The following is a 23606-nucleotide window of genomic DNA, read 5'->3' on the forward strand; positions in this document are numbered from 1 at the left end:
CCCTTTCTCCTGTTAATCTCCTGTATTTCAAAGCAAGTGTCATATTTTGTATTCATCATAACAAATGTAATTACTGTTGATTCGCATCGCTCTACCCTCCTCACACATTCCCTATTCAGAATATAAATAATAATAATAATAATAATAATAATAATAATAATAATAATAATAATAATAATAATAATAATAATAATAATAATAATAATAATAATAATAATAATAATAATACATTTATTTTATATAGCACCTTACATAAGGTATCTCAGAGCACTTTACAGACATTGCATCACAGTACATGGACAAACACAGTACATGGACTTTCACAATGACAACATGGTGGGGATACTACAGAGAAAGGGAGACAGCTTAGAGACAAGACAGAGAGAACATTTAAATAAATAATAATAATTAATGCGAGGAACGATATGGGCTAAATAGTGTGTAGAAAATATTGCCGGGTAAATAATTGTCTGACTCTCTCAGCAATCAACCGTCCAGCCTGCAAGAGGAAGTTAATTAATTATGACAACAGACTGCCTGTAGGCTAAATGAGACTGTTCTTTCTTATTTATATCAGGATGGGCATTTAGCTATTTCCTATTTATTTAATAAGCCCTTTAAATTTAATAAACTACAACCACAGAAGCCACAGTAGTCTTACAAGTAGCCCAATAACATTATTATGAAAAGTAGGCCTACAGGAGCCTTTGGCAGGTGGGCCAAAAGGTTTAAGCCTATTATAGTGATTAATATCATTAAGGACCAAATATATTGTTTCACATTAAACACTGAGCATTGAGCTCAGTCAGTGTATGTAGTGCTGGTGTATAAAGAGGTGTTCATACTGATACCTCATCATCACTGGTTCTTCACAGGTCAGTTCGATTGGGATCCAGTTTCCCTTTGTTATGGTTTGTAACCGACCCCAATCGCACAACACAAGACAGGTATGATGGTTTGCCAAGAAACAGATATTTATTGAGAGACAGGGAAAAAGGGCACTGTCCCTTTAAGGGAGAACACAAATACAGGAATATAACAAGAGGGGAAAAACTAGGTGCCTTTAAGAGGCGGGCAGGAAAGGGAACACTAAGGGAAGGTTAATGAACGCTAGGGGAAACATTAAGGAACGCTAGGGGAAGGTAAAGGAACAGAGGAACTAGAGACTAGGAGAAGTCGGGACAAGGAGAGCTAGGGAACAGGAGAACTGGGGACTAGGAGAACTAGGGACAAGGAACTAGGTGGAACTAGAAGGGGAGAACTTGGGACCAGGAACTAGGTGGAACTAGAAAGGGGAGAACTAGGGACAGAGGGGACTGAGGCCCGCGGAGGCGGGCTGGGGAACAGGGAGGAACTGGGGACAGAGACCCGCGGAGGCGGGCTGGGGACAGGGAGGAACTGGGGACTGGTGGGAAAACATCTGGGCCGCTCTGCAGAACAGAGGAGAGGGTTAATATTCAAAAGGGAACAAACAGAGCAGATGCAGAACAGTCCAAATAAACAAAGAAAACAAAGTAATAATATCTTCGTGTGACAAACACACAGGGGGAGATGTAATGTCCAAAAATACTATCTAAGTGAGAACAAAAACAGAGTGGGAGATGAAATGTCCAAACTACTAACTAAGTGAGAACTAACGGAGGCAATACGCTGGGTGAGTGACATCACAATCAAAACTCACCCAGGCGTATGCGTAATGGTACAGGAACAGCAGCGGGAACGGGGGCAAGAGGCATTACGCTGGGTGAGTGACATCACAATCAAAACTCACCCAGGCGTATGCGTAATGGTACAGGAAACAGCAGCGGGAACGGGGGCAAGAGGCATTACGCTGGGTGAGTGACATCACAATCAAAACTCACCCAGGCGTATGCGTAATGGTACAGGAAACAGCAGCGGGAACGGGGGCAAGAGGCATTACGCTGGGTGAGTGACATCACAATCAAAACTCACCCAGGCGTATGCGTAATGGTACAGGGACAGCAGCGGGGCGAGGGCATCGCCACCGGGTGGCTGGCTGTCCGAGCCGAGGAACAGAGTGCTGGAACAGTGGCGGTGGCGAGGGTGTCGTCCACCGGGTAGCCGACTGTCGGAGCCGAGGAACAGAGTGCTGGAACAGTGGCGGTGGCGAGAGTGTCGTCCACCGGGTAGCCGCTGTCGGAGCCGAGGAACAGAGTGCTGGAACAGTGGCGGTGGCGAGGGTGTCGTCCACCGGGTAGCCGCTGTCGGAGCCGAGGAACAGAGTGCTGGAACAGTGGCGGTGGCGAGGGTGTCGTCCACCGGGTAGCCGCTGTCGGAGCCGAGGAACAGAGTGCTGGAACAGCGGCGGTGGCGAGGGTGTCGTCCACCGGGTAGCCGCTGTCGGAGCCGAGGAACAGAGTGCTGGAACAGCGGCGGTGGCGAGGGTGTCGTCCACCGGGTAGCCGCTGTCGGAGCCGAGGAACAGAGTGGCGCGCCACACCTTGGTGTGCGCGTCGGAACCGAGAGACGCATCGGGGTGCGTCTGCGAGGAGGAGTGTGCCAAGCACGAGGATCTTTGGAAAATGCGCGTTGGAGACTGGAGAGCGTGCCAAGCCCTTGAAGATGCGCGTTGCGCGCTGGTGACTGGAGAGCGTGCCAAGCCCTTGCAGATGCGCGTTGCGCGCTGGTGACTGGAGAGCGTGCCAAGCCCGAAGGTCTAGGAGATGCGCGTCTGCGCGCTGGTCGGGAGAGCGTGCCAAGCTCGAAGGTCTAGGAGATGCGCGTCTGCGCGCTGGTCGGGAGAGCGTGCCAAGCTCGAAGGTCTAGGAGATGCGCGTCTGCGCGCTGGTCGGGAGAGCGTGCCAAGCTCGAAGGTCTGAAGTGGAACACTGGAATACCTCCCGTAGAGGATTAGAGAGCGCAGTACAGTGTCTCCCTCCAGGCAAACGGCGACAGGTGGCGAAGGCTTGAGCGCATCTGGCGCGCTGGTCTGGAGTGGAACACTGGAATACCTCCCGTAGAGGATTAGAGAGCGCAGTACAATGTCTCCCTCCAGGCAAACGGCGACGGGTGGCCAAAGCTTGCACCTCGTCTCACGCCGGGCGCTGGTCTGGATGTGCGTCAGGACGACAGCTGCGCGGGGGGTCTGAAGTGGATGACTGGGATGCCTCCCGTGGAAGTCTAGGGAGCGCAGACCAGTCCCACTCTCAGGCAACGGCGACAGCAGGCGAAGGCTGGAGCATACATCTCTACGCCGGAGAATCAATACAGCATAGGCAGAACAGAGGACCTCCCGAAAGAGTCTAGATGTTTGAGAATATGATACGGCATGTTTACAACACGACCCCACGCCGAAACGAGGGGAAGAGCCCTGGTATTTAAAGCCCACAGGGGAACTAATTAGCCTGCCACCACAGGTGCGAGAGGTAATTGATAATAGTCCAGGTGTGGCCACTGAGAGTAAACGAGAGTAAAGAACGAGAGGGTGGGGGCTAGAGAGAGTGAGTAGGGAATTCCTAACAGTAGGCTTAAAGAAGACAGAGAAAGTTGGTGAGCAGCGGACAAAACCTCACAGTACCCCCCCCTCAACGGGAGCCACCTGGCGACCCAAAACAAATACAGACAGAGTGGCAGGGGGCAAAACAAGACAAAAACAAAAGGTACTGGCCAAGCCAGCAGGGGAAGCCACCACAAGAGTGGGGCTAGCAAAAGAAACAGGGTCGCCGAGGGGTAACTGGAGGAACTGGCCTAGAGGAAACCGGGCCTAGAGGAACCGGGTCAGGAGGAACTGGGTCCAGAGAACTAGTCTAGAGGAACTGGTCTAGCGAACTGGCCTAGAGAACTGGCCAAGAGAACTGGCCTAGAGAACCGGTCTAGAGAACTGGTTTAGAGAACTGAGGGGCAAGCAGGGTAGCTAAGGGGTAACCATGGTAGCACCGGGAAAGGGCTAGCAGAGGGAAAGTTAGCTGCCAGGGCACTGATAGCTACAGGGCCTATGCTAGCTGTACTGCTACATCAACATAGAGGCTGTGCAAGCTGCCGAGCTAGGCTAGCAGAGGGAAAGGGTAGCTGCCAGGGCACTGATAGCTACAGGGCCTATGCTAGCTGTACTGCTACATCAACATAGAGGCTGCGCTAGCTGCCGAGCTAGGCTAGCAGGGGGAAAGGGTAGCTGCCAAGGCACTGATAGCTACAGGGCCTATGCCAGCTGTACTGCTACATTAACATAGAGGCTGCGCTAGCTGCCGGAGCTAGGCTGGCAGACAGGACTGGACCAGCAAGAGAGAACAAGCTAGCTGGAAGGACAGTCCTAGCTGTGTGAGATAAACTGACCTTGCTAGCTGAAAGGGCAGTCCTAGCAGTGGGGATAAAACTGACCTTGCTAGCTGAAAGGGCAGTCCTAGCAGTGGGAGATAAACTGACCTTGCTAGCTGAAAGGGCAGTCCTAGCAGTGGGGAAACTGACCTTGCTAGCTGAAAGGGCAGTCCTAGCAGTGGGGAAACTACACAAAAAAGTGGAGGCCATGCAGAGGGACCGGGTTAGCTGCTTGGGCCTGGCTAGCTACAGGGCCTATGCCAGCTGCAAGGCTGCAATAACATAGAGGCTGTGCTAACAGCCGGGGCCAAGCTAGCAGACCGGGGCCATGCAGAGGGAATTGGGTTAGCTGCCTGGCATGGCTAGCTACAGGGCCCATGCCAGCAGCAAGGGCTGCATAAAACATAGAGGCTGTGCTAGCAGCCGGGGCTAAGCTAGCAGACTGGGGCTCTGCTGAGGGACTGGGTTAGCTGCCAGGGCAAGGCTAGCTACAGGGGCCATGCTGGTAGTAGAGGCCTAACAAGCTGCAGGGGGGTCAAACAGGGCTAACAGGGAAGCCAACAGGGCTAACAGGGGAGCTAGAGGGGAACTAGAGGGAACAAGAGAAAAAAAAAAGGCAAACTCAACATACACCGTCTGTGCTGGCTGGGGTCGTCGATTTGGTGGGGTCGTACTGTTATGGTTTGTAACCGACCCCAATCGCACAACACAAGACAGGTATGATGGTTTGCCAAGAAACAGATATTTATTGAGAGACAGGGAAAAAGGGCACTGTCCCTTTAAGGGAGAACACAAATACAGGAATATAACAAGAGGGGAAAAACTAGGTGCCTTTAAGAGGCGGGCAGGAAAGGGAACACTAAGGGAAGGTTAATGAACGCTAGGGGAAACATTAAGGAACGCTAGGGGAAGGTAAGGGAACAGAGGAACTAGAGACTAGGAGAAGTCGGGACAAGGAGAGCTAGGGAACAGGAGAACTGGGGACTAGGAGAACTAGGGACAAGGAACTAGGTGGAACTAGAAGGGGAGAACTTGGGACCAGGAACTAGGTGGAACTAGAAAGGGGAGAACTAGGGACAGAGGGGACTGAGGCCCGCGGAGGCGGGCTGGGGAACAGGGAGGAACTGGGGACAGAGACCCGCGGAGGCGGGCTGGGGACAGGGAGGAACTGGGGACTGGTGGGAAAACATCTGGGCCGCTCTGCAGAACAGAGGAGAGGGTTAATATTCAAAAGGGAACAAACAGAGCAGATGCAGAACAGTCCAAATAAACAAAGAAAACAAAGTAATAATATCTTCGTGTGACAAACACACAGGGGGAGATGTAATGTCCAAAAATACTATCTAAGTGAGAACAAAAACAGAGTGGGAGATGAAATGTCCAAACTACTAACTAAGTGAGAACTAACGGAGGCAATACGCTGGGTGAGTGACATCACAATCAAAACTCACCCAGGCGTATGCGTAATGGTACAGGAACAGCAGCGGGAACGGGGGCAAGAGGCATTACGCTGGGTGAGTGACATCACAATCAAAACTCACCCAGGCGTATGCGTAATGGTACAGGAAACAGCAGCGGGAACGGGGGCAAGAGGCATTACGCTGGGTGAGTGACATCACAATCAAAACTCACCCAGGCGTATGCGTAATGGTACAGGAAACAGCAGCGGGAACGGGGGCAAGAGGCATTACGCTGGGTGAGTGACATCACAATCAAAACTCACCCAGGCGTATGCGTAATGGTACAGGGACAGCAGCGGGGCGAGGGCATCGCCACCGGGTGGCTGGCTGTCCGAGCCGAGGAACAGAGTGCTGGAACAGTGGCGGTGGCGAGGGTGTCGTCCACCGGGTAGCCGACTGTCGGAGCCGAGGAACAGAGTGCTGGAACAGTGGCGGTGGCGAGGGTGTCGTCCACCGGGTAGCTGCTGTCGGAGCCGAGGAACAGAGTGCTGGAACAGTGGCGGTGGCGAGGGTGTCGTCCACCGGGTAGCCGCTGTCGGAGCCGAGGAACAGAGTGCTGGAACAGTGGCGGTGGCGAGGGTGTCGTCCACCGGGTAGCCGCTGTCGGAGCCGAGGAACAGAGTGCTGGAACAGCGGCGGTGGCGAGGGTGTCGTCCACCGGGTAGCCGCTGTCGGAGCCGAGGAACAGAGTGCTGGAACAGCGGCGGTGGCGAGGGTGTCGTCCACCGGGTAGCCGCTGTCGGAGCCGAGGAACAGAGTGGCGCGCCACACCTTGGTGTGCGCGTCGGAACCGAGAGACGCATCGGGGTGCGTCTGCGAGGAGGAGTGTGCCAAGCACGAGGATCTTTGGAAAATGCGCGTTGGAGACTGGAGAGCGTGCCAAGCCCTTGAAGATGCGCGTTGCGCGCTGGTGACTGGAGAGCGTGCCAAGCCCTTGCAGATGCGCGTTGCGCGCTGGTGACTGGAGAGCGTGCCAAGCCCGAAGGTCTAGGAGATGCGCGTCTGCGCGCTGGTCGGGAGAGCGTGCCAAGCTCGAAGGTCTAGGAGATGCGCGTCTGCGCGCTGGTCGGGAGAGCGTGCCAAGCTCGAAGGTCTAGGAGATGCGCGTCTGCGCGCTGGTCGGGAGAGCGTGCCAAGCTCGAAGGTCTGAAGTGGAACACTGGAATACCTCCCGTAGAGGATTAGAGAGCGCAGTACAGTGTCTCCCTCCAGGCAAACGGCGACAGGTGGCGAAGGCTTGAGCGCATCTGGCGCGCTGGTCTGGAGTGGAACACTGGAATACCTCCCGTAGAGGATTAGAGAGCGCAGTACAATGTCTCCCTCCAGGCAAACGGCGACGGGTGGCCAAAGCTTGCACCTCGTCTCACGCCGGGCGCTGGTCTGGATGTGCGTCAGGACGACAGCTGCGCGGGGGGTCTGAAGTGGATGACTGGGATGCCTCCCGTGGAAGTCTAGGGAGCGCAGACCAGTCCCACTCTCAGGCAACGGCGACAGCAGGCGAAGGCTGGAGCATACATCTCTACGCCGGAGAATCAATACAGCATAGGCAGAACAGAGGACCTCCCGAAAGAGTCTAGATGTTTGAGAATATGATACGGCATGTTTACAACACGACCCCACGCCGAAACGAGGGGAAGAGCCCTGGTATTTAAAGCCCACAGGGGAACTAATTAGCCTGCCACCACAGGTGCGAGAGGTAATTGATAATAGTCCAGGTGTGGCCACTGAGAGTAAACGAGAGTAAAGAACGAGAGGGTGGGGGCTAGAGAGAGTGAGTAGGGAATTCCTAACAGTAGGCTTAAAGAAGACAGAGAAAGTTGGTGAGCAGCGGACAAAACCTCACACCCTTACGCGTGAGAAAGGAGTAAAAGTCGCGTATTTAGCAGCTTGACTGGTTGGACAGCCAGCATCCCCCTAATTACAGAGACACTCACTCACTCACACACACACACACACACACACACACACACACACACACACACACACACACACACACACACACGCACACACACACACGCACACACACGCACGCACACACCCACACACCCACACACACACACACACACACACACACACACACACACACACACACACACACACACACACACACACACACCCACACACACACACGCTCATTACTCCTTGTTAGTACTGTACTTGTCGGGGCAGGGCGTGTTTATGAGGTGTTGAAAGCTGATTATTATCTTAAGAGCTTTCCAGAGTCCCGTAAGATTCTGCAGTCTCACCAGTGTGAAGTGAAATAAACGTCTCAGCTGGCGTTTCTCAACACTAGGGGGGTTTTATGGCACGCAAAGGTGACAACATTATACAGTAACCTTCCATATGGAAATGAGGTATGGTAAAACCCACTGTATTCCTGTGTTGTGTTTTTTCATTTTTACTTATTTCTAAAATAGAATCCCAGTAAAAGCTTCAGCTTCTTTTGTAACATAATGGATATATGCTTTAAAAGACAAGTGGTCATCAATTTAAAATCCTAGGTATTTAAAAGTAGATACCAACTCAATTTGTTGACCATCAACAACAATTATATCGGACAATGTTGATCTTACTGTTCTAGAATTTGTCAAAAACACTAGTTTCGTTTTTTTTGCATTTAGAACAAGTTGCAGTTGACAGAGCTGCTCTTGTACTCCATGTTGTTGTGATGTTGTATTTTCTTGCACAGACCAATTACTACAGAAATACTATAGTGTATCACTATAGACACACAGCATTTGTATAGTAAAGCCACATAACCACTATAGTGATTCCCAATACAGTACATAGTCTATAATATTCCACTATTAACCCTCTAAAAGCCTACATAGACAAAGGTTCACCTGGACATAGTGTTGCCAATTCTGAGCTAATTATTTGAGTCAGTATCAAGTTATACATTTCATGATTCGGGGGGAATGTACACTTTATCTCTGGTGCAGTGTAAAGTCACCATCATACATTGTGTGAGCATACAATATTTTACATAGAAAAACACCCAGTGCAAAGACCTTGGGCGGGATCCACAAAGAATGGATTGCACGGTGCTAATTGCACCCTTACTTACAATTCATTATGAATATTGAAAATGTAAACAAGACGAAAGTCTTTCTCTGGTCTGCATCCCCTTAACAATTGTGTGTATTGAACCGTACTGTATTGTACCCATTCTGCAATCTGTTAATAAAATGGTCAATCAATCAATCACCGCACAGGTGACAGCTGGACAGCTGGAGTATGGAGAAACTATCGAGATTTTCCATTGGTCCTCCCAGCCCATATGCCCATTTCTAGCATTTCCTTTGGCTATAGGCTAAAAGCTCAGTGTGAGATCTATAGATACAGGGGATTTACTAGCCTGCATTAGAAAATGACCAATCTACAGTAGATGTTTCAAAATCTTTGTCAAAACAAAATGCCTGTAACTAGTTTAAAAACATGGAATATCAGCATGTCAAATGATTATTGTACTACCCTGTGTCTAGAAGAGAGCAAGGCATATTGACAAACAATATCAATCTCTCTGTCAATATCTCCTAATTAGACACCACAGGAGGGAGGAAAAGTAGAATCTTGCTGTTGATGCCTCACATATTATTGCCTATATCCACGTTTCTCCTTCTTATAGGCAGTTTTTCCAGTTTTGGAAGCTTATGAAAACTTAGTTCTGGGTTCTTTATCCTGTTGGCAGTGCATCCCGCCACACAGTATATTTGAGGTGTTTTTCGGTTGTTTTCTAGCTGACCGAAATTACAAGGAGGCACTGTCACACAATACAAAGTCAATGATTTCCCCCTCTGTGTGGACAGGACCTATTCGCTAGATATTTTCGCCATAGCCTCTGTTAAGATTAGCGACAATAATTCCACTGTGCAAGTTAAGTTCCCTTTCTGCTTGTTGAAACTGTGACAAAGTCATTTAAAAACAGTGATTTAAATCATGCAATGTTGTTGTATAGTAACTGTATTGTAGGCTATACAGGCTATAGACGACCACGGAGACACTCCTTCTGGAAAGCAGAGGGAGGACAGGCACTATTTGCAGGCATTCAAAGTCACTATTGGCTGAATAGTTGGCTCTCTCCTCTCGTTGACCAATCAGGGAGAAGATTCATTATATCCGGACAGAGGGGACTCAGGGGGTGGAGAAGCTGTCATGTGATGCCAACCTGGTCATCCTTCTAAGGTAAAGAGCACTATTGTCTACCTACCTGGTCATCCTTCTAAGGTAAAGAGCACTATTGTCTACCTACCTGGTCATCCTTATAAGGTAAAGAGCACTATTGTCTACCTACCTGGTCATCCTGCTAAGGTAAAAAGCACTATTGTCTTTACCTACATGGTCATCCTGCTAAGGTAAAGAGCACTATTGTCTTTACCTACCTGGTCATCCTGCTAAGGTAAAGAGCCTTGTCTTTACCGACCTGGTCATCCTGCTGAGGTAAAGAGCACTATTGTCTTTACCTACCTGGTCATCCTGCTAAGGTAAAGAGCCTTGTCTTTACCGACCTGGTCATCCTGCTGAGGTAAAGAGCACTATTGTCTTTACCTACATGGTCATCCTGCTAAGGTAAAGAGCCTTGTCTTTACCGACCTGGTCATCCTGCTGAGGTAAAGAGCACTATTGTCTTTACCTACATGGTCATCCTGCTAAGGTAAAGAGCCCTGTCTTTTACCTCAGATCTATCCTTCTGGAGTCTATATTTATCCACAAAGAATCCAATCCAAATCCAAATCCAAAAAAGGATACACTGCATTGTATGTTATAGGCCTACTGTACAAAGCATACAAAAACCACAATGTATATTTGACTCTATAATTCGACTCGACTCTAAGAGTTGAGGCGACATTTAAAACGTTGGACATAAATACACACTGAGCTGGTGGTGTTCAATTCCACTCGTATTAAGTCAAATATACACTGATTCAATGATTCAATTGTAAGGTAAGGTAAGAAGAAACTACCCTGGTTTAAACACACTTCCTCTCTACGTCCTGTTCCTGGTCTAAACGCACTTCCTCTCTGCTTCCTGTTCCTGGTCTAAACACAGTTCCTCTCTGCTTCCTGTTCCTGGTCTAAACACACTTCCTCTCTACTTCCTGTTCCTGGTCTAAACACACTTCCTCTCTGCTTCCTGTTCCTGGTCTAAACACACTTCCTCTCTGCTTCCTGTTCCTGGTCTAAACACACTTCCTCTCTGCTTCCTGTTCCTGGTCTAAACACACTTCCTCTCTGCTTCCTGTTCCTGGTCTAAACACACTTCCTCTCTGCTTCCTGTTCCTGGTCTAAACACACTTCCTCTCTGCTTCCTGTTCCTGGTCTAAACACACTTCCTCTCTGCTTCCTGTTCCTGCAGTTTGTTCGAGGAGGAGATCATGTCGTTCATTCCCTCTCCCTCCGTCCTCTCCGGCTACAGTTTGTCTCCCCGCTGCTCCCCCGCCTCCTCGCCGCAGAACTCTCCCGGTAGGTCCTTCAGCCTGTCAATCACAGAATCTCCCTTAAATTATATGTGATGGCTGTACATGTTGTGTATCAGTATTGTATGTGATTTTAGATTGTCCAATAAATTCAATCAATAAATTCAATCAATCAATCCCTTGAGCACTCCCACCGTATAGCTATGTCAGTTACACCTGTCGACTCTTGACATCTCTGAGTTAAGTAATCTCATTACATTCAACTTCCCTTGAGCCAATGACATTTCTGCTCATTGGCCAGTATTGTAGACAAGGGTATGTGCAGGTAAATATATGTATGTGCAGGTAAGTATATCCACCTGCTTCACTGGCCAATTAAAGTATACTCACTTACGGTATTACCCTACCATTTAAATGATATACAATGGTATATAATTACATTATACATTATAATATGTTATATATTATATTATCATTTATATTTGTATTTAATTTAATTGTATTAAATGTATTTAATTGTATATAATTTACATTTATATTATTATATTTGTTCCTGCCTGTACCTCCCCTCCCCCATCCCCATGCTGTATTTCCCTAAGGGTATTAATAAAGGAACATTTGACTTGACTTGAAATACACAAGAAGGTGGGGTATGATAAACTATTGCTCCTCAACAGGATGCCCATCTCTTCAACTACTAGGCTACTACATCGCTGCCATTGATACAGTGTCCTATTATCTTACAACACCACAAAACAACATATATTTGGCAGAACCTTAAAGGTAGAATCTGTAATGCCGTCAAACAGCAACCTCTAGGCAAAAGAGCCCCGCTTGGTGTTGCACTTTGCTTCACATATTTAGTTTTGGTCTGACGCATGGGTTGAGTGGGGATAGGGGGAGGGGTTGGCACTGCTGGCCATGCCTCAGGCTCTGCCAAGAGAGGTCTGGAGAAATGCACGCTATAATAAGTATAACTAAAATAAATACTAAACTCCAACCCACACTCACTCACTCAGTCACTTTAAGTGAAAATGGTATTTGGTGACGGCTCTCCCTTTTGGTTCCCTGTTATGTACCATGAGCTTGATCACTCCTGTGTCACTGGGCATGCAGGTGAGGGCTGCTAATTAGCTAATTGCTGCTGATTGGATACCTGCTGGCAGGTTAAAACCAGTCCCTGAGACACACATGCACTGACTGTGGCTAGAGGAGTGTGTGGAAACAGAGACTTGTCACGTTCTCCCACTCTTTGTTCTTTAGTTTGTACCAGTACTTCATGGTTAGAGTAGTTTTTGGGTTAAACACAGGTTTTGGTGTCGGTTTGCCAATAGGTTGCGTCCCTTTGAGCCAGGGTCGTAACATTCCCAAACAGTTTAAACTTTTCCAAAACATTGCCCTAGGATTAACTATGTTGTGTTCGGTGCAGTAAATGCTGAAATCCAGACTATCCGTGCAGCGTTGCAACACTTTGCACCTTCACTCACTGCTAAACTAGATGTATCTTCTTTCGGGGGCCTTCCTTTAAGGGCCTTTGTCCACATGGACGGCCTTTTAGAGAAAATCCATGGTTGTCTGCCTCATTATCCGTGCACCCAGTGATGTGTTGTTTTTATAGGGTTAACAAGCTTGTGTCTTTTCAGTATCATCGACCCAAAGCCAGCAAGGGTTTAATAGCCTCCCTGCAGCGTCTCATCTGAAACAATCAATACTCCAATTAACTAAGAGATAAGGTTAGTCTTTGCCTTTTCAGGAAGAGGCATTTAGAGGTGCCATTCAACATGTAACTAGTTGGATGGAAATGTGAGTAACCTTTCAATTTGCAGCCGGTAAATGAGACGTTACTGTAATTGCAGGGAGTTAGTGGTATAATTAGATAGTAAATATAGATTGATAAATAGAGTTAAAATTAATTGTAAAATGGGTACATTTACATTTAGTCATTTAGCTGACGCTTTTATCCAAAGCGACTTACAAGTTCTGTACGACAAGACAGCAAGAAGGGTACAACTCTATCAGCTGAGTAACAATGTTCATCAAAGTGTTGCGTGTTACAGTGTAGGTTAGTTTATTAGGACAAGTGCATGACAGTAAGGTTAGTCAGGGTTAGATTTTTATAATTTTTTTTAATCATTTCAGATAATGGTTGAAGAAGTGAGTCTTTAGTCGACGGCGAAAGATTGGACGGGTTTCGGCTGTCCTAACTGGGATGGGTAGTTCATTCCACCATTGTGGGGCAAGGACTGAGAATAGGCGGCTTCTCTTTGATGACCCTTCGGGAGCTTGGATAGGAGTAGGTCTGAGGCGGCCAGAAGATGCAGAGCGTAGGGGTCTTGAGGGTGTGTAGTTAGAGACCATTGACCGGAGGTAGGCGGGAGCGGTTCCCTTTGCCGCACGGTATGCTAGGTTGAGGGCCTTGAAGCGGATACGTGCAGCAATGGGGAGCCAGTGCAGGTCCCTAAGAAGTGGGGTGACATGGGCCGACTTCGGTAGGTTTGAGATCAGGCGGGCCGCTGCGTTTTGAATGAGTTGAAGAGGCTTGGTGGCAGTGGCCGGGAGGCCAGCGAGCAGTGCGTTGCAGTAGTCGAGGAGGGAGATGGCTGTTGATTGGACGAGGAGTTGGGTGGCTTCTTTTGTCAGGAAGGGGCGTATCCTTCTGACGTTGCTCAGGAGGAATCTGCAGGTTCTGGTTGTCGCTGCGATGTGAGCAGAGAAGTTCAAGGGTAGCTCAAATCAAGCAATCTGATTGGTTCACAGCCGTAGTATATTGAGCATAATCCACAGCTATGATTCTAATTCCTTTTCACAGAATCATAATTTAATCAGTATCACTCCACGTCTGAGGAAAAAACCCGCTAGCCTTGTTAAAAGAGACGGTCTGGTCTACGGAGGAGACTGGGGCTGACGCATGCAGATCGGGGAGCCCCTCGCGTCACGGCACGCACGTAATGCCCATATAGACCGAGAGAGGTTCAAAATGTCTGTTAGCGTCATCTGAATCAGACGGAGAAAGCGATGGTTTTATCCAGATTCATTGAATATTGACACTTCCACTAAATGTATTAATGTAGCTACTAACTGGAGAGACTAATAAATGACAGATAAGTGAATATAGCAGGTCGATCGGTTGATCCATCGATGATGTCATTGAAGGGTAGAGTCCTTTCTCAGCACAATCCATACTGTGCTTCATGCTGGACACCCAGCTCCTCACACGACTAATGTCAAGTTAATGGGGCCACTGTAAACAGCTGTTAAACACATGCAAAAAAAGGGCTTGTTTCAGGCCTTTTACAGACGTGACCCCATTACTTTACATTTAGTCTTGTAGCCAACTAGCTAGCGCTGCAGGTTTCCATTATGCTCCATCGATGATCGCTGATGTAAACAAGACGAAAGTATTTCACTGGTCTGCATCCCCTTAACAATTGTGTATTGAGCTGTATTGTATTGTACCCATTCTGCAATCTGTTAATAAATCAATCAATCGAAGACATCATTGGTAAGTGGGAAATAAAGCTAGGCGTCCAAAAAAATTTACTTACCCTTTAATTGTGTTGGCTGTGACATATCAGTAACATCACTGTGAACTGTTGATGTTGATTATAATATAAATTAGAGCAGTGTTCATCTCCCTTCTGTGTGTGTAGTGTGTGTAGTGTGTGTAGTCGTCGGATTGACCATTCCATTGGGGAATGCAATACACACACAATGCCCCCCCAGTCATCATTGTTGTATGAAAGAGCTTGTCTCGTCTTAATGAGCCCCACTAGACTTTAACAAGGCCACAATGATTGTGTGTGTGTGTGTGTGTGTGTGTGTGTGTGTGTGTGTGTGTGTGTGTGTGTGTGTGTGTGTGTGTGTGTGTGTGTGTGTGTGTGTGTGTGTGTGTGTGTGTGTGTGTGTGTGTGTGTGTGTGTGTGTGTGTGTGTGTGTGTGTGTGAGGGACGGCATGGGCATTAATATCAGACGAATTCCGCTGATATTGTACAGCATATTGTGTAAGTGTCTGGGTGCATGTATGTGTGTCTGTGTGTGTGTGTGGGGGGGGGGGGGTGATGTTATATCCATATGAGCAAATTTGGGTTATCCATCTAAGTATGTGTGGTATTTGTGTGTGTAGAGTTGTTACTGATATGAGGCGAGGGTCTATAAAGAGTGTGTAGAGTTGTTACTGATATGAGGCGAGGGCCTATAAAGAGTGTGTAGAGTTGTTACTGATATGAGGCGAGGGCCTATAAAGAGTGTGTAGAGTTGTTACTGATATGAGGCGAGGGCCTATAAAGAGAAATTGGGCCACAGAGCGGAGCCTTCCATTCTAATTGCGCTTGATTCTTCATTGTCCCATTGTCTCTGTGTAAGACGTGGCCTGGAAACCACGGCCCAGCGGGAGCCTTCATCAGCTCCAGGAGCAGCCTGTGCCCAGCTCTACTGTCCTATATCTACAGGCTAGATGGGGTCATCAGCTCCAGGAGCAGCCTGTGCCCAGCTCTACTGTCCTATATCTACAGGCTAGATGGGGTCATCAGCTCCAGGAGCAGCCTGTGCCCAGCTCTACTGTCCTATATCTACAGGCTAGATGGGGTCATCAGCTCCAGGAGCAGCCTGTGCCCAGCTCTACTGTCCTATATCTACAGGCTAGATGGGGTCATCAGCTCCAGGAGCAGCCTGTGCCCAGCTCTACTGTCCTATATCTACAGGCTAGATGGGGTCATCAGCTCCAGGAGCAGCCTGTGCCCAGCTCTACTGTCCTATATCTACAGGCTAGATGGGGTCATCAGCTCCAGGAGCAGCCTGTGCCCAGCTCTACTGTCCTATATCTACAGGCTAGATGGGGTCATCAGCTCCAGGAGCAGCCTGTGCCCAGCTCTACTGTCCTATATCTACAGGCTAGATGGGGTCATCAGCTCCAGGAGCAGCCTGTGCCCAGCTCTACTGTCCTATATCTACAGGCTAGATGGGGTCATCAGCTCCAGGAGCAGCCTGTGCCCAGCTCTACTGTCCTACATCTACAGGCTAGATGGGGTCATCAGCTCCAGGAGCAGCCTGTGCCCAGCTCTACTGTCCTACATCTACAGGCTAGATGGGGTCATTCTCCACGATCAGGCCTTCAGGCTGTATGATTCGTAGTTTATGTACTGCGTGTTTGTAACGTTACTAGTGCTGCTACTGACGATTATTTAAGTAATCGATTCATCCCAACAATTATTTTATTGATTAATTGATGCATCTGAGTGAAACATTTTCATAAGAAAAACAGACATGTGAACATTTACATTGCATTTTATTTGCATTTTATTTTTCTCATAAATGCAGACTGGAATCGAGTATGGTGTTTTTTGAGCATTTATCTTTTTATCTAGTGCTTTTGAATGAAATTATTATTTCGTATTTCTGTCGGACTAAACATTTAACTGACGTCAAAGAAAGGTTTTGAAGCATTGATGCAGTCGTTTTTAATCAATAATTATTGTCAATTGATTAATTTGACTCAGTCGATTAATCGTGACACCGCTTGATGTTACTAGGCAGTTGTCTTTGTCTAAAGAAATGTTCCTAATCATAAAATTGAAGAACCATATAACTCCATTTAGAAATGTTTTGGACAGTCTGTGTGTTTGTGTTTTAACCCCTCACTTCATATCAGTAACAACTCTACACACTCTTTATAGGCCCTCGCCTCATATCAGTAACAACTCTACACACTCTTCTTTATAGGCCCTCGCCTCATATCAGTAACAACTCTACACACTCTTCTTTATAGGCCCTCGCCTCATATCAGTAACAACTCTACACACTCTTCTTTATAGGCCCTCGCCTCATATCAGTAACAACTCTACACACTCTTCTTTATAGGCCCTCGCCTCATATCAGTAACAACTATACACACACAACTACTTTCAACGCCAGGGATTAGCCTTATCCTCGTAGCTAGAGTGCCAGCTATCTAGAGCCTATTTTCACTGTGCGTCACGATGTTTGCCGAGCTATATCTATATTTTATATTATAGCTATGGATACAATACTATGGTCATTAGCAGTGTTGTGCTAGTTACTGAAAAATAGTAACTCAGTTACTTTACTAGTTACTTCATTTCAAAGTAACTTCGTTACTGTACTAGTTACTTACACCCAAAAGTAATGAGTTACTGTGAAAAGTAACTATTTAGTTATTTAAAAAAAAAAGATAAAAAAAAAAGATTGCTCCCGAGTCCCATGCCCTATAGTACTCAAAATCGGTTGATCAACTTGACAGTTTCCATTCACATCACCGAACTCTGCTAAGCAATGTGGTCTAGATACAAACACAAATCTGACACAAACAAATGTTGTCCCGAGTCATATAATAAGAAGTGCGCCGGTTGAAGGAACAGCCTTGATGTCGCCGGAGCGTTTCATTATAACCATTATAATTCAAGGGTACTACGACTATGCTTGCACCTCATGGTACCAAAGCACCTCAAAGGCGCTTAAAACAAAATTACAAACATCACAAAACAAACTGGTCAGACTACTACTTGACCTGAACCCCAGAACCCACCTCACCCCTGCCCACTTTGACAACCTAGGATGGCTTAGAGTAGACGACAGAGTACAGCAACTTGCAATGGGCCTGGTCTACAAGATACACTATACGACCGGGGTACCCATGTACATGTCAAAATACTTCCCAAAGGTCAGTGAATACCACAACCACTACACCAGAGGAAGCTCAACAAATCATGTAAAACCCAGATTCGGCTCAAACAAGGGACTAACGTTTCGCAATTATGCCACAACAATGTGGAACGCCCTACCCAAAGCTAGGGGTAACGGTACTGTATATTTGAATACCGTTTATGTCACAAATGTATCAGTACTAAATACCTATATGTCCCTATGCCATAAATGTCATGTATGTTGTGTATGTCATAAATGTCTATATGAATTGAAAATGGGGGACCCTGATGGAAACAAGACAAACGTCTTTCTCAGGTCTGCATCCCCTTAACAATTGTATGTATTGAGCCGTACTGTATTGTACCCATTCTGCAATCTGTTAAATAAAGTTTTCATTCATTCATTCATTCACCATCTTGCAAGTTGCAACGTTGTTTAAGATATCAATCAAAGCATTGCAACGTTAGAATAGTTAGGATATCAATTGTGCATGAAAGGACTATATTTATATTGTTTGATTAGTATTATGAGATTCCCTGGCAGATTTCGTACAGTCAAAATCCGTTGATCAACTTGAGTTTCAGTGAACACATTGCACTGACTCACCAAAGTCTGCGGTGGTTGAGATGTAGTAACGTTACGTTAGTCCAGTTGACTCCAGCAGCGCCTCAAACATGTTCTTTATCTCGTTTCCATGTTGTATATTAATTATCTCTCCAAGTAGTTGCTAAATGGTTTGTTAGTTTGTTACTGCGTTCTTTTTATGTCGATTCATAGCGAGCGTTTGTTTTGTTTACAATAGAGAGGGTCTATTTCTTTCCGTAGCCGCATTTCTTGCGCACTTCTGATTGGCCAGTGGCCAGACTCGCCTCGTATCATTCTACGCGGGTGGGGATGAGGATAATAATAATAATCACTACCGCTCGCTATCAATCTACGCCGTATATAACGCAAATAACGCAGTGACGAACCATTCAGTAACGTAAGTAGTGTTACTGAATTTCAAAAGTAATGCGTTAGAGTACTAGTTGCGGCAAAAAGTAACTTCGTTTCTGTAACGCGTTACTTTGTAACGCGTTAGTCCCAACACTGGTCATTAGACAGTAACTATCTTCTGTCCAAGATGCAAAAAAGAAAACAAATTTTCATGAATACATTCACGCGTTATCTCATGGTGAATATTGTATAGTTTCAGAATGATCCCGGCTAATTCCAGAAAGCTGCATCATGGGGCGCTATGTGAATTCTGCTAAAGTCGTTGGCGTTTTTCACCTGGACACGCTACTATTCCCAAATCAAATGTATATAATAGGTATTATGTGTCATCATGAATGCATCGTTTTTCTATTCTTCGATCGCCAGTCACGTCTTTCGTTTTGAACACCACACACGCTGATCGGCCCGATCGGTATGAAATCCTTGTAGGATCAAGCTGGAATTTGACGTCAGATGTTCCTTACCTTAGATCGGGCTTATTCCAAAAAGAATATTCCAACTGTCTGATCGCGATTTCCAGTATTGACATAATGTGGCACAACTTATCCATCGAGGGGCATTCAACGCGTTTTTTAAGTGATTGTGTGAACCGCTAGACTTGCCTAAATCAAGATTCTGCACCCGGAGGGGTTTAAATGTAACACACGGTCTGGAACAGGGTTTCAAGCATTCTCGATACTGCCGCCTAGCAGGTTTTGGCCGGTACTGCACTTTTTGGTTCTATTAAGATCGAATAACAGAGAAAACTATCTAAAAACGTATATATATGTTTATGGCGCTGAAATGTTGGCGAGCAAACGCGTATATATACGTGGTTGGCCGTGAAAGTGTTAAGACCGGGCCGAGATTTATTTCACGTCACAAATAGATCAATATTGTATTAAGTTCTTTTTCAACTGTAGCCAAGAGTAAAGACCTTAACCCTATCAAAACAGCAGTCAAGGTGTATATTTTGAGCACTACGTTTGTTTACCAATGATTTTAAGTGTTATTGGCTAAATATGAGCTTATAAAAATCTCTGCGCGTTGCACCGGAAAATGCACGATTTAGACGCGGCGACAGGAAGCTGTCATGGACTTCTGGACTTGAACTTTGTGTTGCACTGTATCCATGTCCCCAACCACCGCACTTTCACAGTCTTATTGTTGTCTCACTGTTCTGTCCTGTCTTGCACTTTACTTAAGATTATTTATTTACTGTTGTATTGTTCTTAATTGTGAAAAAGTATGCACTGTAATGTCAAATCACGTTCCATTTTGTACCTGTATAAAATGGCGAATAAAGTAATCTGAATCTGAATCTGAATCTGAAATCGTTGTAGTCCTAAGAAAGAGGAGACCCAGGGCTTTCGATGTACGTCTCAATTTCATAAAACTACACTTCCCAGCTCACACCAGCTGCATACAAACGTAGTACAACCATTTTTCTTTTACAAATATTGACGTGAAAATCGTGTTTATATCTCACGGGTCGAACAAACCTCAACGTTATTTCCGTAAAATACAACATATATTGTTTCTTTACCTTTCTGTGAACGCCTAGGAAAAAAACGCGTCGCAATCCGGTAAAAATGGCGGATCTATGGACATTATACAAAAGTAACTGTACTTACAGTAGATTTCATTCACACTTTGCTGCCCTGTAACGGGCGCCTGGTGGTACTAAATCCAGATTTATTTCCGATCCATAGATGTATGACTTGGCCATAATAAGGTAATTTATAGGCCACCATATTCTTGGTATCTAGGGACATCTATGGACCTCAAGGAATGTATTCCCAGGGTCAGAAATATTGTGTCTGTTACTATGCTTGAGTAAATTGTAATGAACCAAAGGAGAATATAAATGATTGTTATTATTGCTTTCCCCATATTTGACAGTGAATAACACCAATAATTACTACTGAGCTCATTCAGCACCTTCTTGAGATCAAGTGTACTATAAATCAAAGCAAATTAATAAAGGGCAGATGATTTACAGGGTTTTTTGTAGATACAGTACTGAATTTTTTTCCATTTTAAATATGAATATAGAATATCAGGCCTATAAATGACCTTATTATGGCCAAGTCATTTGGTATTTTACCTGTTTACTCTTTTATGGTATTATTTATCTGAGCTATTGTTAATTTATATGTTATAATATGAGCCAGCTCTATTTTTTACATTATTTAAAATTATAATAAAATCTTGAATCTTGATTACTATCTTGACTATTTTCCTTTATCCTCTAGCTGGTTATAAGATCTCACAAGTTTCAAGTTTGCTTTTATTTGTCACGTATAAAGTAAATTTTATTAAATTATAAAGTACATTACAGTGCCCCTGAGAATGTGCTTCATACAGTAAAAAGGTGAGTGTTTGTGTGTGCAATATGAGTGTAGATGGATGGGTTGATGTTACATAGGGTCATTGAGCATCCTGATGGTCTGGGGATAGATAGCCAAGCAGAGCCCCTAATGAAACAGAACGTTAGGTTATGACTATAACCGAGTTCTGTTAATTAGGGGTGACGCTTGGCATCAGACGGCCGCTGCAGCCCTTGACCTCACCTTGTGGTGAGGGCTTGGGAAGGAGGAGAGCGGGTGACCGCACACCTGCTTGTGAGGGTGGGCTGATGAGGGGTGTGGTCGGACTGGTGCTGGTATTGGAGGTGCATTTGTGGGGTTTGTTCGGTGCGCGTGCACGTACGCGAGGGAGTGCAGTAGTGATGCCAAGCGTCACCCCTAATTAACAGAACTTGGTTATAGTCATAACCTAACGATATCAGGAGCTATCGGTAGCTAGCCGGCTAAATACCGTTAGACAATGCCTACTAAACGTGAATAGTTGACTGGGTAATTTTGTTTAAACAGTAACGATAGCTAGGTAGCTATCCAATGTACAGTCATTTACCTAGTATGGTTTTGTCAATAGTCCAATGTACAATTTTGTTTGTTGTACAGTGTCTCCTCCCCCCCCTCAATGTACAGTTTTACTTGTTTATACAGTGTGCCCCCCCCCCCCAACCACCTCCAATGTAAATTACCCAGTATGGTTGTCAATATCCCATGTACCCAACCCCCCCCACCCAACCTCCTCCAATGTACAGTTTCTACGTCAAATGTATATACTCCCTTTTCTTGACTCCTTCTGTATCACAAACGGTACTGTATATGCAAATCTGGTACGTCATAAATGTATAGATGTAGCAGTACTGACTATCTGTATGTCATGTATGTCATATATGTCCTGATGAATTGAAAATGGGGGACCCTGATGTAAACAAGACGAAAGTCTTTCTCTGGTCTGCATCCCCTTAACAATTGTGTGTATTGAGCTGTACTGTATTGTACCCATTCTGCAATCTGTTAATAAAGTTTTCAATCAATCAATCAATAGAAGCGGGGTCACAAGATCAGTCATCAGAATAACAAAGCCAGGGCTGCTCTCAGACTGGAAGGTGTTAAGTGTGTGTGTGTGTGTGTGTGTGTGTGTGTGGGGGGGGGGGGGGTACATTGATTTCTGGGTAAAGTCATTATACATTGTAAGAGAAATTGCTCCAGTGACTCCAATGACCTGTAGCTCTGGAAGAAGTAGTGTGGTATCAGCATGATTCATAACAAAAGTATCCACCCGATTTGTACAAGTGGTGGCTTATTTTGAAGGTATGAACCTGTACTTTCGTATCCTGTAATACACGTTGACTGCTGTTTTGATAGGGTTAGGCTCTTTACTCGTGGCTACATTTGAAAAAGAAATGCAACATTACTTAATACGGACTGTACTGCTCTATTTATGACGTGAAATAAATCTTGTACCGGTACCAGCCTGATTGGGCTTAAGAGGTTAAAGGACGACTCCACTTTTTTTGGAAATTAGCTTATTTAACATCTTCCCTGGAGTTAGACAAGAAGATGCATACCTTTTTTGTCTCTGTGCGTGCATTTTAGCTTTGGGAATAGACGCTCCGTTAGCATAGCTTAGCTTCATCACTGGAAGTGGGGAGGACAGTAGCCTTACAGTGCCTTACAGTGTATTGCAAGGTCTGACATTGACCAAACTTGATATGCATGACCTTGGTGGGCTCTAGGTCAACTCCTGAAAAGGGGTCAATGTCAGACCTTGCAATCAAAAGTTAGGGGGCGCACTGAAATTATGGCAAGGGTTATTAGCCCCCTAACTTTGATTGCAAAGTCTGACATTGACCCCCTTTTCAGGAGTTGACCTAGAGCCCACCAAGGTCATGCATATCAAGTTTGGTCAATGTCAGACCTTGCAATACACTGTAAGGCACTGTAAGGCTACTGTCCTCCCCCACTTCCAGTGATGAAGCTAAGCTATGCTAACGGAGCGTCTATTCCCAAAGCTAAAATGCACGCACAGAGACAAAAAAGGTATGTATCTTCTTGTCTAACTCCAGGGAAGATGTTAAATAAGCTAATTTCCAAAAAAGTGGAGTCGGTCGTCCTTTAAGAGGTTAAAGTCAATCCATATAACTTGGATTGTGAATGTGATATATCATCAGAAAGTACTCAACCTCTACTGTCTTTAACTATGAATGAACACAACACTTACCATCTTAGATAATAAACTACTCAACTTCTGTCTTTAACTATGAAAGTGTCTAGCCCAAGGACACTTCGACATGCTGCCCGGGAGGAGTGGGAATTTAATCAGGATTACCAGACGACCGCTCTACCTCATGAGCCATTGTCGCCACCCAGATAGCAGATGTTACTGTTATATACCGTATCCATAGTGTTCCAATCCATTATCATTGCACATATCTCGCTAGGCAAACAACAGATGATAGTGA

General features: G+C 45.8%; 1 protein-coding gene across 1 annotated transcript in view; it reads left to right on the top strand.

Moving 5' to 3' along the window:
• hecw1a (HECT, C2 and WW domain containing E3 ubiquitin protein ligase 1a) overlaps window positions 1–23606 on the top strand; it is a gene marked incomplete at both ends in the record, with an annotated part of 185584 nt that overhangs the window by 138252 nt on the left and 23726 nt on the right.

This window comes from Notolepis coatsorum, assembly GCF_963971535.1.
Source record: "Notolepis coatsorum genome assembly, chromosome: 12".
NCBI classification, from domain to species: Eukaryota; Metazoa; Chordata; class Actinopteri; order Aulopiformes; family Paralepididae; genus Notolepis; species Notolepis coatsorum.